Here is an 8,225-nt window from a genome sequence, read left to right as displayed (position 1 = left end):
GTAATATTTCCCATATTTCTTAATTAATTAATTAATTCTATATAATTCCCCCAATGCGTCCTGGCCGGCTTACAGGACGACCCAGTCCACTTACCTCACTTTCCGATCTTGGTTGGGACCTCCAGATGCTGGGCCAGCGCGGGCTGGAACCAAGAGTCTCGGTGGAGGGTGTCCAGGTTGAATGAATACACAGAGCACGAGCTTAAGGTGGAACAGCTTCTCTTTATTGTCTGGATGGGCTGGTTTTATACCATGGCACCAAATGAGGAGGGGGCTGCAAAGGGACTGTAACCTGACCCTAGCAGGAATCAAGGACTGGTCACCATGCACTTAAAATTCCTTCCTTCCCTGCTCTAGGAGCAGAGGGAAATTATTATGTTTTCCTTGCACATAAACACCTCATATAGGGTCAGGGATATCAACTCGGGGCTGCAGTTCCTACACAGGTCAGAACTATGAACCAAGCTTTCCTCTTCCCAGAATTCTCCTGTTCTCATTGACCCACCTCTACTTCCTGTCTGGTTGTCCTGCCTATACTTCCTGTCTGGTTACTGGCCAATCAGCATTTATTTAAAATATAATTGACAGAATACAGACCATTGTCTCACACCACTTCTGTATATGTGTTTTTTTTATTGGTTAATAAATAAAAATGCTTCCTTTGTCTGTGATAAGACAGAGTAGAGGTAGGCAGGAAAAACTGAACTAAATGCTGGGAAGAAGAAGGCAGAGTGGCAAGATGCCATGTAGCTGCCAGAGGGGAAAGACACAAGCTGCCAGTTGGAACCTTGCTGGTAGGCCACAAGCCTCACAGTAAAATATGAAAATAATGGAAATGGGTTAATTCTAGATGTAAGACCTAGCTAGCAATACACTTAAGTGATTAGCCAAGCAGTGATTTAAATAATATAGTTTCTGTGTGATTATTTCAGGAGTCTGGACGGCCAGGAAATGATCAAGCAGCCTCCTATAATTGAGGACGATAAGGAAGAGGAACATGGAGGAATAAAAGCAGGAAGAAGAGGAGGATGAAGATAAGAGAGTGAGAGAGAAAAGGAAGAGAGAGAGACAGAGAGGGAGGTGCTAAGGGTACTTTATTTTCTACAAGGATAAGAAATTTAAGGGTTACTATAGACTATGGACACAAGTATAGTATGATACTGGCCACAAATAGCAACAAAGGTATTTTGTAGAAATGTTCTTTATATTGATTATTCTGAGATACACATGACTACAATTTTTTTAAAGCTCATAGAATTGAGCTCTCTATGATGATAGTTGGGATATTCACCAATCTGATTATAGGCAAAGGCCAGGTGGGGCACCCTCTCCACTACTACTAAAAGTGTCAGCTGGGGTTATCTTTGTGGGTTCTTGAGAATTCCCCTTGCACCCGATTTCTCTCTCTATCAAGATCTCTCTTTCATTGCTCTCCCACTGTGTCGCTCTCCCCAGCTGACCATCCTGTTCCCTCAAGATCTCATCCCTATTCTGTTCCTTTTATACCGCCTTCACCCTACCCCTGCAGTTTACCCAGGGGAAGTAGAGCTTCTCTGGAATTCCCTGCTCTTTATTGAGTCCTTGTTTTCTTTTCTCTTCTTGACCATATGATAATAGTAAAATTTAACGATAACAGAAACATTTGAATTGCATGACCACTATTGAAGGACAATTTTTGTTAGTAACAAAGTCATTGCTTATTACCTTTATGGTAATGCCACTTATTCTTTCCTGTCTTTCATTTAATCTCTGTATCATAAAAGGAGGAGAGCCAAAGGCCATGTGTGCTGTGCTCTCTTTCCTTTCCATCTTCTCTGTCTCCCACTCACCGTCTAAATAACAATGATGGAGGGCATGAGTACCTCAAATCTAAAGCAGCCTGAACACTTTTAGGAGTGGCTTTCTCCTGGTTGTTTCCTTTCGTTGCGCATAGCAACACAAATCAATTACCACTAGCTTTCCCAAACACTGTGATGACGATTCTGTATCTACTGACAGCCTCAGCAGGGAAATACTGTCTTAATTAGTAATGTCTGCCCCATACACTCGAAAAAATCATTTTTATCATCATGATGGAACAATTCACTTGAAAGCACAGAGTATAAAGACAGCCTTTTAGATAAGGCTTGTATACTTAACAGAAACACCACTGTGAAATGTTAAAAAAAAAAGTTATTTTTAATATGCATGAATCTAATAGTTCCTGTATACACAGCTCCCATAAACAGTGACCATTTTCCTTGGGGTGAAGAGCAAGAATGAAAAAGTGGCGTAATCCTTACATCAGATCCCCATTTACAAACATCCACCATTGCTGTCATGAACTTAAAGCCACATTCATGGCATAACATCTCTTGGCTAAGCCCGTTATCCCTCTATGGAAGCCATTTTCCTCCCTGCTCAAAGGAGGTGAGGAGAGGTGAGGAGGCAGGCAGCAAATTAAAGAAGCTTCCTCTGCCGAGCAATTCGGTCAGAAACGGCAAGAACAAGGCATAAGGTTAATTTTGTCTGGTTTCAGGTACAAATTACTTTATTTTACTTTTGGTGGAAGTAAAATGAAGCAATTCAGAAGGAAGAAAGAATTCCGGAAAGAAATTCTATTCTTACCAACCCAGCAGGGATGTACATTTCAATTGCTGAGAGGAAACAATATTAAATGTAATACTAGAGGCTCATTGGAAGCGGAAGCAGAGCCTAATTTGAAGCAGGAGCCATTCATAAAATGACTCACAAACGTGCTCACAAAAATTAAAGCAAGTTTATAAAGAATAATTCTTGTTTGCAATTTTTTTTTCATTTCAAGAAAGTAATGAAAAGGAATGTAGCCCATACCCGAGGTTCCATCCATCTTTTTTCTGTTTTCAAGCATGTTCATTATTAAAGCAAGGGACAGACAGATAAATCTGTTGAATAGCCAAGGGCCGATCGACAATAGACAGGCAAATGCCTAAAATCCTGGCTCACCGCCATATACTCAGAATAATAACAGAGCAGACAGCTAATGATATTTTATGTATTAGGCAAATCTGAGTCCCAGCTTTCTCCCAGGAAGGACATTAGGCAGAAGTTCAGTCAATGACAGGTCCTTACGTATGCCAGTTTGGCTGCCTCAAGGGATCTCTATGATGAAAGCAGGAGATAAACAGGAAACATGTTTTCATCTGGGTCTTTTACACACTTCCTGCCCTACAGCTCTGGAATCTGAAGGCACCTTTTAGCATCCTGCCATGCTGCACTGTGCCCTCCCCCATACTCTTGTATCTTAACTCTCTCTGGGAGGGAGACAGCTCAGTGGGCAGTGGAGGCCAGTAAAACTTCAGTAGTGCTGAACAAAGGAGCAATCCTTCTGAGTGATTTCTCAAGACTCTGATGTTGTATTGCATTATGGAGTGAACAAGCCGCTCGGGAACAGAGTTACTAAGCATTCCCAAATTCTTCCTAAAGAGAGAGAACAGTGCAATGCTGCATTATAGGTCTCTGTGAATTTCGGTTCTTCCCACAGATGGTGCTGTCTGCCATTCGTGGGAAGATGCTTTAACTCCTTAACGCTGATTTCCTGCAAATCAGGACTCAGTTAAAGTCAGACTTGGGCATGTAATCCTCTGGGTAATGTAACTTCAGTGTCAAGACTTTCTCACCTGGAAGACAGGTCAACCATCAAGTTCGACAGGGTGGTGGAGTTGAGGGATCAACTCTTTTCATGGGTGTAATATTCTTGTTACTCCTTGTCTTTCCCCTTCTTCTTTTCCAAAACCATATTATCCTGGTGACGTAGAAGATATATTGGCACTACATCATTGCTCTGTGTGACCATAAGGTTGGGTAAAATACTGTCAAAACTACTTAAGACTTACCTTGGGCAATTCTTATGCAAAAATTCAAGTAATATGTTTATAAATCTATCACCAGAAGAAACGACACTGAGATAAAATTGAATTCACTGTAGCCTGTAGCTTGAAAAAGTATAAAAGTTGCCCAGCTTGACAAAGGAATAACTTGGTGCAGTTCATATTCAGACAAATAATATGGCTATAGAGGACTTGGTGTGAGGGCCTAGTTCTCAGAGCATCATTTTTTCATGTTTATTTATTTTGTGTGAGAGTGTGTACATGCATTCGTGTGTGTGTGTGTGTGTGTGTGTGTGTGTGTGTGTGTATGTGCGTGTGTATGTGCGTGGGGGTGGGGGGTTGAATCACTTAAGTACTGACCTTAGAGTAGTTCTTACCTAAGTATCATCATCTGTTTTATACTTTATTTGATATTATGAAAGTACAAGGACTACTAAGAGAAATCAAGAGCACAATGTCAGAGTAGAATAGAAATGTCTTAGTGAGGAACCTAGCCCTGCCAACAGGTTTACTGTTTGTTTCTTGTACAAAGTACATAAACAGACACTAGCTCTAAAAATAATATGGCAGTGAGCACATACATGCATTATTATTGGTCAGTCATGGTTTCCTTTATATCATGAATGTGCCAATATGGAAATTTTATCCAATATTTCTATGATTTATTCTTCTAAATAGTCAAATGGAGATACTGAAAGTAAATATAAGTTAATGCAAATTCAAGTAAGATGAAGCATGTGCACTTAAAAATGCTGTTACCCAGAGTATGGTTTAATCATTACTTATTTTAACGAATTAATTTAGAGAAACAGCCAGCAGCTAATGTTAGCTAAACCCTAATAACCACATACTCTCTTGGCTAGAAACCATTATGTGCCCTCTTATTAGTACCTTCTTTTCCCATGCTGTCTCTTCCTTCTTTGAATTCTGTGCCTTTGGATTACGGAGCTTGATCGTGGGCCTGTTTTTAGTGCCACCCTCCTGAATATCTGTCACCTTGGCCCTGTAGCTCATGCCATACTTGATGGACTTTCAAAGGGCTTTCTCATGACCCAGAGCCTCATTCAGAATCCAACCTAATTTAGATCAGTTTGAAAAGAAAACAAACCGTGTGTATCCTACTATGATACATATACAATTAATTTCCTGCCTCAAGTTTCTTGCAGCTCTTTCTTGCTCTACCTCAGGTAAGACTGTTGATAATCTCCCTGTATAATTAGGATTTTTAGCTCAGTTTTATCATGCCATCCTCTTGCTGAAACATGTGAAGGCAAGTTAGAAATCAGGAGAACACTAACTGAACCTCAAAAAGCCAGAATAGCTGTCTGAGATTCATTCGTTATGTAGAAACAAGAAATTCTTTAAAAGAATGGTTAATCTTCAACTGTATCAAGAGTTTAATAAAGCTGCATGAGTCAGGAGTATTTTTCAAGGCAATAATGAGTCTGACATTAACTGGCCTTGCTCTCTAAGAGCAAAACGCATTCCAGTTCCCTCCCTCTTCAGGAGGCTAACTCAAAGGTCTGGTTTTTCCCTGCTGCCTCTAAGCTCCTACTCTTTTGTTGAGGACATTATCACTCCAAAGTCATTTAGGAGCCTAAACACTTCCCTTTGTTTGCATTAGAGGAATAACAACCCGAATACCATGCCCATGAGGGAGAATGGAGTCTTTAAAAGCAGGTATATAATTCTGCCCAGATGCCATTGTTTTCCAATGACATAACATGTTCATTTCAGTCGGACATTTCTTCGCTACCCTGACCATATAAAGTAAAGAGTAGATGTCCTAAGGGCAACCGCCTCATTGACTTAGATTCCTTAAGTCTCAGACTGATCTGAAAGCAGATAGCTGAGAGAGCAAGAAAGCTGTGATGCCACAAACCAAAGTGAATATTCCGTGGTCAGACCGTGTGGTCATGTTACATGGAGATATTCTGTAGAACTGCTAACACTGATATAAAACAATAAAAAATTGAATAAACAAACAAACAAATGAAAGCATGGTGAGTCCTGTGGATCCTGATCTCTCTAAAGCAACAGAATCCTTTTTCTATAGTTGAGGCCAAACTTAATGCATTTTCAAAAGAACATGTAAAGATTTGGGGAAGGGTTACTATTATGTGTTAATTTTCTACATTATTAGTTCTACATAATGAACACATGTAGGTTTTTACATTCTTTCCTTGCTCTTTTTTTAAAGCTTGTTTGGTTATCATTTTTCAGAGTTTTTGAGATAGTAGCCTAGATGATAGACTTTCAACTTCTTTCCTTTATTAGTACATGAACATCAAGGAACACATTTTCCACTTAGAATTGTTAAATCTGACCAATAACTAAGAAAAAGTAAATTCTTGCATATGAGTAGTAACCAGTAGCATAAGATGATGTAATTAGTGTTGTGGTTTAAAATACAATTATTGATATCACTTTTTCAGTTGAGGAGGATGAGAGAATGTGATGCATTCATTCTTCTCTATGTTAACTCCTTGGTTTCAGATTTTTGTTTTGAGGGATAACAATGCATTTTAAATAAATTCAATTTCTGTCCAGTACTGCCTGTTTCCAGCCTGTCTATAGAAGAATGACTATTTAATTTGAGGCTCCTACATGTACTGTCTTTTTGTTCAACAGCCAAATCACCCCCAATAAACCCTTTACTGTGATTATGTTTTTATTATGCTGGAGAAGAAGTGAGAATTCTACCAGTAAAAGACAACTAGAATATATAACCCAGATGATATCTAAAATGCAATTTTAGATAAAATTTAGAAACATTTTAGAAACTGTAAAAACAAAAACAAAACTCTGTTGCATACTCACATCCTACTGGATAAAATAGAAACAAGACCCTTATCTCTACTTCAGAAAACCATTCTTTTTCTTGAGTTACATACAGGAAGAGCCTAGAGCAGTGGTTCTCAATCATCCTAATGCTGTCACCATTTAATATAGTTTCTCATGTTGCAGTGGAGGAAGAGACCTGGTCAGTTGTCTTCATCAGCTTAGACCATAAAGCCCAATACGGACAAGTTCAACACAGCCACCATATATGGGCTGCCCATGCATGCTTCAGCATTGCCAGGGCATAGATTTCAAATTTCTTTCTCATATTGTGGTGACCCCCAAGCATAAAATGATTTTCATTGCTGCTTTATAACTGTAATTTTGCTACTGTAATGAATTGTAATATAAATATCTGTGTTTTCCTACAGTCTAGGGAGATGCTTGTGGATAGGTCATTTAACCCCCAAAGAGGTGTGAACCTACAGATTGAGAACCTCTGGTTTAGAGTACAGGATGTTTAATTTTGATTTTTCAACTTGATGAGATTTAGAATCACCATGGAAACAAACCTCTGGATGTGTCTGTGAGAAAGTTTCTAGAATGAATTAACTGAATTTGAAAGAAATACACTAAATGTAGGCAGCGTCATTCTGAGTGCTAGGGCTTTGGGCTGAATAAAAAGGAGGTATGTGGGCACCAATTTCTCCCTGCTTCCTGCCTAAGAATGTAGTACTACTAAGTGTTTTCCTTTCCCTTTCTTAAATGTGAATGCCTTCCAGTTCACCATGGACTTCTGTATGCCCAGACTATAGTGCAAAATGAACCTTTCCAGTTGTTTTTATTGAGTATTTGGATGTAGCAACAACAGCAACAAAAAGTAACTAAAACAGAAAATTGAGATTGGGACGTGGCGTTGTTGAAGTGGTAAAGCTGAACATGTGCTTCATTAAAAATTTGAAACTGGCTTGTGGAAGGAATGCAGAAGATCTTGGAACCTTGGGCTACAAAAGTCATGAAATGCTATTAATACAATTGGAATTTGGAGGACCAGAATTCCATGAGAGACATGGATAGTGAAGGTAGGGCTCATGATATTTCAGAAAAGAATAAAGATTCTATATTGGAATTGGACTCAAACCCACTCTTGCTTCATTTTGCTGCATTCCTCTTCTGTTCTGAGAATATTTTGTGTGTCTGAATTAAAAGGTAATGGAGTAATTTCTTTGGCAGAGAGAATTTTAGGACATTATATAATTAAAACTCTGATGTTGTGAGATATTTTGATAGCATTCTGACGCTCTCAAGACTGCCCAATAAAGTCAAACTTTGAATCAGAGGGGGAAGCCAGTGATTGGCTAGCCCAAATTGGTCACAGAGAAGCCAGCAAATTGGAAAGAAAAGACACACAGGAAGGAAAGAGCAGGGACTGAAGTTTGAGCTTCCTCTTGGTTCTTGGATGAAGGAAGAGATGCCCTTTGCAGTGTCTCCTGCCAAAAAGCAAGGTCAGTTAGTTTCTACACAGTGTCTCTGATCTACTGATCTATCAGGTTTTTACCCCAGCTTTGATTCCTGAAATCTTTTTTTTTTTTTTTT

This window comes from Microtus ochrogaster, assembly GCF_000317375.1.
Source record: "Microtus ochrogaster isolate Prairie Vole_2 chromosome 14 unlocalized genomic scaffold, MicOch1.0 chr14_random_1, whole genome shotgun sequence".
Lineage (NCBI taxonomy): Eukaryota > Metazoa > Chordata > Mammalia > Rodentia > Cricetidae > Microtus > Microtus ochrogaster.
The sequence above is the reverse complement of the archived record's forward strand: the minus strand, read 5'-3'. Positions refer to the sequence as shown.